The 9,231-nt window shown below is 37.9% G+C and overlaps 1 long non-coding RNA gene across 1 annotated transcript in view; it reads left to right on the forward strand.

Moving 5' to 3' along the window:
* Positions 1-4,170: 4,170 nt before the first annotated feature.
* The window catches only part of LOC146891476 (uncharacterized), a 17,770-nt gene continuing 12,709 nt past the window's right edge, over positions 4,171-9,231 (forward strand). The window contains exon 1 of the long non-coding RNA XR_014997459.2: positions 4,171-4,240. This is a non-coding gene — a long non-coding RNA (uncharacterized LOC146891476). The remainder of the gene's footprint in view (positions 4,241-9,231) is intronic.

The following is a 9,231-nucleotide window of genomic DNA, read 5'->3' on the forward strand; positions in this document are numbered from 1 at the left end:
GATTAATAATTAATAATTAATGTGGCAATACATGGATTAATAGAAATGGGTTAATTCAAGATATAAGGGCTGGTTAAGAATACACCTGAGTCATTGGTCAAGCTCTGTTGTAACTAATATAGTTCCTGTGTGATTATTTGGGTCTGAGCAGTTGGGAAATGGAAAAACAGAGTCCACCTACAAAATGGTGCCAAAAGTGGGACAACTACACCCACATAAAACCTGAGAGCTTGGGAAGGAATTCTAGACACAAAAGAACAGTGTTAAGCACAGCTTCTTGGTATCCACCTTTTTGTTTTAGATAGGTTGTATTTGTGGGCTGCAAGCAGAGGTGCAGTTCCTTTAAGAAACGGCAGCACTAAAGGCTGTGGTTATTTTTTTTCATAACCAGCATGAAAAAAATGGAGCATGAAAATGGGAATTGTGGGCAGTATCCTGCGAGTTACCTGGTGGTAGCATTGGCCAACTGCTTCCCAGAATTGAGGTGGTGAGTGTGGCTCCCACCCCGTTGTCCCATAGCTGGCGGTGAATTACTTCTGCCATGTTAAAAGGCCGAGAGAGGCAGAGTCAGCACCCAGGGCTGCAGCAACCATACTGCTTACCATTTTAAAAGCGCTTCTTGTCAGAAAAGGATTTCAGATACACAATAGGAAAGATTCAGATATAAAAGGCCCCTAAACGCGTCACAGTGTGTTTTAAAATGTACATAGGCTTGGGAGAGAGAGGAGAAAGCGTATAAACAGTTATAAAAAGAAGTAAATGGTTTTTAAAAATAACGAAGTCTTTAATGAGACTCTAAAAGTAATACATAAAAGTACAGATCGTCATAGATTAAAGGAGTAGAGAAAAATAAATGGCATAAAGATGGAATATACACAGAGTTTCTGTATTATGTGTACCATGGTGTTTCCTTTGAAGGTTTTGACTGCAGAGAGACACTTGATTCTGGGGGCTGCTAAGCTCCGACAACCTTAATTTCAAAATTTGAGTCTAAAGATATGTTACTTTGGAAAAGAGGCTCTGCTTTTGTTTTCACAGAAGATGAGAACCTGTGGATTCCTTCCATGCTAATGTGGTTTGATGGAACAAACTCCCCCAAAAGGTCTCCATGAGCCTCTAAAAATACTTCACCCAACAAACAGCAGGGAGCAGCTTGGAGAAAACTGTGACCAAATTCTCAAAATGATAGTTTATAAATGTTTATTTTCACTTAAAGGGGGTTGATTATAAGTGATTAATGGGGCGTAGTAAATTTCTTAAAAAAATAATTATGAGGGGGATATGATATAGAGATGAATACTTTGCATTGGCATGGATCTTGGTGTATGATAGAAATTTAAGGTTGATTTGCTACACGGTGTATATGTATTTCTGCTCTTGTTTAAGGTATTATGTTTGTGCAGCTCATTTAAAATGTAATGTATAGTTAATAAATGCAGATTAATAATTATTTATAATAGTCAAACCTGCATCACTATGCTAGTTAGATTTTATAGGTATATAGAGATTTATTTCAATTAGATAGGTTATCTTCAATAGTACAGAAACCTATGGAATATGGAATTTAAAATGTTTTAACAAGTTAGACTTTTCTTGACAGTGAGACATGTTTGCTTCTGGCAGCACCAATTACTTCAGAAAGGTTGATGGACATTGAAGAAACTCATTATGGAATTTTCATTCAGTGTGACAAGGTTAGTCATTTGGGCAAGAAACTGCTCTAGTCTGGACTGCTTTACAGTATGCTGTTTGAACTGGACATGAAGGACCCATAGAAAAATGAATGCTGAACTTTCCAAAAGATTGGATGGTCTTTCAGAGTTTCTGCTTCACAAAGGAAACTGCTAGACATTCTGCAGGACAGAAGAAATCAACTGATGAACTTTGCCATTACAAGGTTGCAAGGCAGAACAGATTTTCAAATTTTCTTCTTCCTGGAAAAATCTGCTGGATACTATGGGCCTGTAGGCTGAAAATAAATGCCCCAATGTTATAGAAGAACTTTGGGTGACTATCCAGGCAACAAGATGTCTCTGTTAATTCTAGAGTTTTGGAAGTTGATTACAATGTACTTTCTGTTTACTTAGATAATATTATATCCTTCTGGGGTCTTTGATGGAGTTGAAGGGTAAATAATTATAGTTAGGTTTCCTTAGTTATGACAAATTATGTGAAACTTTAGACTCATAAAAATATTGTAACTGTAATTCTTGCTTGATACCTGCTTTGTTATATGTTATTTTACTCTGTAAAAGTTAAAACCTTCCTCTTTATTTAGACAGAAAAGGGTAGATGATGTGGGATTCCCGTCTGTATGCTGTGAATATGTTTTATTACCATTGGTTAATAAAGAAGCTGCTCCAGCCTATGGTAGGGCAGAATATAGTCAGGGTGGAAAAGATATAGAGAGATAGTAGGAGGAGTCAAGGGGACACCTTGTAGCTTCTGAAGGAGACAGATGCCTGGAACTTTCCATGGTAAACCACAGCATTGTGGCAATACACAGATTAACAGAATGGGTTAATTCAAAATATAAGAGCTATCTAGAAATATGCCTGAGTCTTTGGCCAAGCAGTGTTATAATTAGTATAATTTCTGTGTGATTATTCAGTTCTGAGCAGCCAGGAAATGGAAAAGCAGTCTCCACCTACACTTTACTTGCTGCACATTTTCCCATTTCATATTGGTTTACGTTAGGTATTTTGTTATCACAGACAATGCCACTAAAAACATCCTATTGTTTCTCATCCATAAATAGTCTAAATGAATGTGGGTGCTTAAAAAACTAATAATAAATGATGTTTAACCAACATTCAAGTGAATATTAGACTTACAAAAACTTGCTCTTTTTTTAAGAGACTCTAATGTGACCACAGCAGCAAAACAGTCCTGGCTAAGAAGTGGGTGGGTGCTGGTTTGATACCCTTTGTCTGAGGACCTTTGGTTTTTAACAGTCCTTCTTTTCCCCATGGATATCTCTTTCTTCTTATAAAATCTTATCCAAGACCTCATGCTATGTTTGGCTTCTGTTTTAGGATTCATATTTTGGCTCAGAAATTTACAAGAGCAGTGACTCAAGGAGATTAATTTTGAAGCAGAGGATGAAACAGATTTCAGAGATGAGAGCTAAAAGAAGAAATACCAGGAGACTCTCACTATATTATGGTTGCTGGTGGCAGAGCAAGGAAGATCTACAGCAGAGACGGTCTCTCTGTGGACCCGACTCACCTTATGTGGGACAGACTGTATTTCCGCCAGGCGTCCATCAGTCTCCCAGCTGGCAAGTTCCTTAAGGCTTGGGACACAGGAGCCAATTCATTTTAGTTGTCCTTCGGGTACTCAGAATGTGACTGGCTGTATGAATGATGTGGTGAATGTTGGTCAAATAAATTCTTATGAACAAGAAAGACAAACTGAATGGGAGGCCATAAGCCAGAAAAGAAAAAAAAAAACAACACAAAACCTCAAAGTCCCCTGGAAATGGAAGAGTACAAAGAGAAAAATAGAAGAGAAGAGAAAAGGCCTTATCAGTGGATGAGCTGGGGAGACATTCATGACAGAAGGCAAAGGAACAGCTGTTTGGTGGAAGCTGAGGATGCAGCCACATGGTTGGTCCACTGTGTTGTTCACTTATGTATGCAGTGTCATCAATCACCAGCCTTTTAAACTTGGCCTCACGTATTCATTACTATTCCCAGATCGCCAATCTTTCTTTATCATTTACTCCCTGATTGCGTTCCTTTTCCTTTTCAATACCACTAACAAAAGCCCCTGGCTACAGCAGTTGAATTTCTCAAGGCGCCTATGCTTGTGCCATACTCCAGTGTTACCTGGGCACCACGTTGCTCAACCCTCCAGGTTGCTTTGAGCCTCCCAGTCTTGGCATGCATTCTTTCCTCCTTCTGAAGTTTTCAGCCCCCCAGATTGTCATAGGGTTGGATTCTTTTTTTTTCTCTTTGAAGTGCATTGCTCACTCTATCCGTTGTCATTCCATTCTATTTCTTTTCCTCCACAGGCAGTAGCTATAGAACTCTTCGGTGGTGAGGGAGAATTGTCTGTATTCTGTCAATCATGTTTTAAATAAATGCTGATTGGCCAAGCAGGAAGTATAGGCGGGAAAACCAGACAGGAAGCAGAAATGATGCAATGAGAACAGAATTCTGGGAAGGAGGAAGCTGATTCTTCCCACTCCTGCTCAGATCACCATAGCAGCAGGATGTGATCTGCCACAATGAAAAAGGTACTGAGCCACATGGCTAACATAGAACAGAATAATGGATTAATATAAACTACAAGAACCAATAAGAAGCCAGACCTAATGAGCCAATCAGCTTTATTACTTACAGAGATTTCTGTGTGATTTTTTGGAGGGCTAAACAGCTGTGGGAACCAGGCAGGACAGAAAACCCCAACTAACAAACCAGCCTTCATGTTACACTTCAGAAATTCTCATTCATTCTTCTGCTCTCAACCTTTTGATTAGTCTTGTTCCACTATTTTGTGGGCTCCATGAAAGAAGGCATTTTTTTTCTGATTGTCTGATGTTGTAGATTACGTGTTGATCCTTGCACATAGGTTCAACATAGTCCCAGGCTACGTAGAGTACAGATCATACCTAACTCTTATGTCCTTGTTTCAAGTGGCTAGATAGTTTCTGAACAGTTTTGTTATTAAAAGATAAAAGGAGATCATTTATATAGTTCCAGGTAGAATTTAGTTTAAAAATCATGAACTAGGAGATCGTGGAACAGGAAAGGTTAAATTGGAGTGGAGAACGAGAATAGGTAGAGGAGTTAAGATGGAATTACTCTTTAACAGGGCAACAATGACACTACAAGACACCAGTGACTAACTAGCTAACTACTGCAACAACATTAAAAAAAATAAAAACAGTGCCAACCATAGGATATTTCTTGCCTAATTGTTGGCTAGTGAAATCTCATAGAGCCCCCAAAATTATAGCCTATAGCTATTGTTTTTGATTGCTCTACAGAACTTGACAACAAGATTCTATTTCCAAAGATACCATTTCCTTGAGTTATAGAACATGTCAAAATCAAGCTAGTATAAACCTGGAAGATTCATGTGTACTAGCTAGCTTTCATAATGCTGGAAAGTGTCGCACGAACTACTGAAGTAATCACCATTTATTAGTAAGTATTAATTATAGCCAGCTATGAATCCTGTGAATGGCCCAACAAGACATACTCACTGATTCAATAGTGGCAAAAAAAAACCCATCATAGTGAGATTAGTCACTTTCTGATTGCTCCACAAAGTATCTGGCAGCTTTACTTGCTAAGTAAATACAACTTGATAATTCAGAGGCCCAGTGAGAGACCCTATTACTATTAGACTGTTAGGTGGACATAGTATTAAAGAGTCGTCATTATACTCATGGATCAGTGCATTTCTCAACCCCCATCTGAGAAACATCTATTGGTAAGAGATGGTGATTAAGTAAGCGACACATAACTGACCAGCATTGGAAAATAAGAGCGCAGTATTCTCAAACCTAAAGGAAACATACATACCACACTTTCCTCCAATGCTGCAAGGATCAAGGGTCATTGTGTTGGGGGAGGCAGAAAGACTGTAAGAGCCGGAAGTGTATATTTCTATAAGAGAACATCAACTTCTGGACAAATCAGGACAAGTGTGCAAATGCACCCGCAGCAGTTTTGACAATATGCCCCAAATTTGTGCAAGCCCCAACCCAATGAAATGCTAGTATGGTGAGGAGAACTGGACACACTATCCCACACCAAACTGTGGAGCTCCTGGTAATTTTTGGATATTAGATATAGAGAGAATAGTTTCTCTAAGACTATATGTAGTCCCTGGTAAGTTGACCAGTCTTCCTGGGAAAACAATACATCCAACACAATTTGAATAACATGTTTTGGTCTTAAAAGATTAATGAATTGAAAATTTGAGAAAAGAAGCAAAGTTGGGTGGGTAGAAAAGGGAGGTAATCAAGGAACAGTTGAGGGAAGAAGAATAAAGTGATCAAAAGAGATTATGTTAAACTCTGAAAAAAACTAACACAAGTATTGAAAATAATCCAGTACATGAGTATAGAAGGCAGGGAAAGGCAACTTGTGAATGATGGTAAGCTTTCAAAGGAAGCAACAGCCTTCTGGGAATTTTAATACATGGAAATTGTTGAATGACTACTAAATACCAAAAGCTGTTAACAAAATTAAAGAAAAATTCCATTCTTTTAAGACCTTTCTGCCAAGTGAATCTGATAAGCAATGAACTATGATACGGAGATGCTTAATTATGAATGAGAACAGAAAGATAGAAGAAGATGAACTTAAACATGAGTTAAATACCCCTTAAAATATCCAAACTAGCATTCCCAGACAATACCTGTGGCCATTAAGTCAGCGAGTTTCCTGGGTTAGCGCAGAGCTTAGAAGCATCGATGTGAATCGCTTTGGTCTGTGACTTTACACCTGGTTTTCTTGGATGCAATACTGCAACTTCTTTGGGCACAGTGTTCTTCTTTATTCAAAAATATTCTTATAAAGATAGTTTCCACTGGACAAAAGTTCACACATCACAGAACACAATGATATAGTGAAATCTCTTCATGATATATTTAACATAGGTCTTCAAAGTGACATTTCCTCAAAGTTTAAGATTAGAAAATTTCAATTTCAGAAATTTAGGAAAGGGATTTAGAAAACTCATGGGCCCTTTCTCATCTCTATGGTTCCCTATATATCACCCTCATATTGTTCCTTCAAAGTCCTACCAAAGTGGGCATGAATTCATGGTATAATTAGTGAAACGGAATACTTCTGACTACTCTGAAATATTGTAGAGCGGCTACAGACTTCCAAAAGTAATACAAAATTAAAAACAAAGTGTATCCTGCTAGCATCCAAATACTGTTTTTAACACTGATTTTTATGTAAATTAATTAGTACTCTTCAAAGAAAAGGTTCATCCTAGGCCAGCAGCAGATGCATTGAAGCTACAAAGAAGAAGGAGAAGGAGAAGAACTTACAAGTCTTATGGCAGCAAGCGAAGAGCAGTGTATAGGGCCCACAGCCACATTTAAGAACATTTACACAACCAAACAATTATATACAGCCTTATACTATTAAAACAATTGATGTATTTATGCCCCCAAATAATTATAAATAGATTAACAGATAAAGGAAGACAACTCTCAGATATGAGAAAATTCTAAGTGACTTGTTTGTAAGTATGGAGGAAATATTGCAGTTGGAAAAGCAGTGTCGTGAAGTTATTGTGCTCCCGATGGGGTCAGGTACAAGCCAGAAACCAAAAACAAAACTATTAACATGCTTGTGTAGTATCCAAATCTCTTCCCAGAAATGGCTTACAGGTTTAAGAAAAACAACAACTAGAATCAATATAACAGCTATATAAATGTGGTAGTTCTATATACTTATGCAATGTATTAAAATATACTTGTGTACGTTATAATTACATATAAAATAATACATAGCTATATGCTGTTTAGTATGAATATAACAGTGACTCATACCAGAAAGCATATAATCATCAAATAGGACTATAATTGATGAGGTGACACACAGCAACATTGCCATTCAAGGATAGATGGACTTCAAGGGCCTCCAGTTGTGCAACCTGAAAGAATGCAACATTTCTTCTCACATGTCCTAAATCTGGCATCTTCGAACTGACTTTAATCACAAGGAAGCACTGGGAAGACCAAATTTGAAGAAAGCCCCAATATGTTTGTGTCTGGAGGCACAGCTGCCATTTTTCTCACTTCTCTCAATATCATCCCAAATAAAGATTTGATTTTTAGTGTTTTAACCTGAAGGAAGATGATGAGACATGGTACTTAAATGCACAGATTGACTGCACTGGTCCTGAGCAACAGAGAGATATTGCTGGAAAAGACAAGCCTCCACCCAATGCCTGGTTCAAAACAAAACCCTTGCTCATTCACCGAACATGTAGCAAGACTTTCCCCTGCCCACCTCCTAAAGCAGTGAACATTCACAGTCTGTGCCCCCTCTGATCCATGAGGAAAAAAAAAGTGTCAGTTGCTATTACTGCAACAGATAAAGACTGAGTGTGGGACTGATGGAGAAATAGCACTAAAAGCCTGTTTGCTTTTCTTATCTTCCATCCCTACCTCTAAGGAGATGTAATTTCCCTTCGATTCAGAGTACAGAATTTCATTTTCTTTTCCACAAACAGCATTGGAACATATCTAACACATTATCTAGTTAATAAGGACAGTAAACATTTTGGGGCCTGCTTGAAAGATTACAAAAAGGGTTTTCATGTCCAGGTCCTCCTTTGGTCCTCTTGGCACAAGGAGGTACAGCTGGGGGCCCATTATCCTCATCCAGGCGCCCACAGAAACATGTGTGTTACGTACCCCAAGTGATTAGTGGAATAAAGAATTTAAAAGTGAAAATAATCCTGTTTCTTTCCTGAAAAAGAAAACCCATTCTAGACTAGGCAAGGACTAAAGCTGAGGGAGGGAAATTGGCATAATTTTTCTGACAAAACAAAAAGATGTCTACATCATTTATATGACAAACTGTACCCACATCGTTGGACGTTTTGCAAATTTAGCATCAATCAAGTACATTTTCCGTCACCTTCACTGAAATTTCATTCTATTTACCCTGTTGGCGAAGTGAAAGCAATTTGGGCTTGCTAACACTGCCTTTTCTGTAGCTGCATAAAAAATGGCAAAGGTAAAAAGACAGAGGTATCTTTTTTTGCTTCCTCAGAGATGCAACTGATGTGTCCATTTGTATGAGAAATCTGTCATTCTTATTTTAAGATGGTGTCCTTTTATTTATAGGCTTGAATCATTACTTGCTAACATGTTTTTTTTTTTTCCTGGAACTCTTAATTGGTACATAGGGCAATCAAAAGTTTGCTACTTAAAACATTTTGGGAGTATAAGAAAACAGAGATATCCAATGCATCTCAACCAGATTGTGTGAGTTTTTAGATTGTTTGTTGTATGAGAAGTGTTCTAGAACTCCTTCTAGTTCAACACAAAAGAGATTCGCACTTGATGTGCCTCCATTTTTACAACAATCTCTCAAAGACAGTTTTCAATTAAGGCTCTTACCATTGTAAGAGAAACACTGGAGAAGAAGTTATTGGTGCATCCAGAGTGCTAATTTCTGTTACTGTGAGAAGCAGCCTAACCATGGAAGTCTTCTATCAACACTTCTATGTAGAGAAGAGATTTAG

The sequence above is a fragment of the Myodes glareolus genome, chromosome 16 (genome assembly GCF_982192425.1).
Source record: "Myodes glareolus chromosome 16, mMyoGla1.1, whole genome shotgun sequence".
NCBI lineage: Eukaryota > Metazoa > Chordata > Mammalia > Rodentia > Cricetidae > Myodes > Myodes glareolus.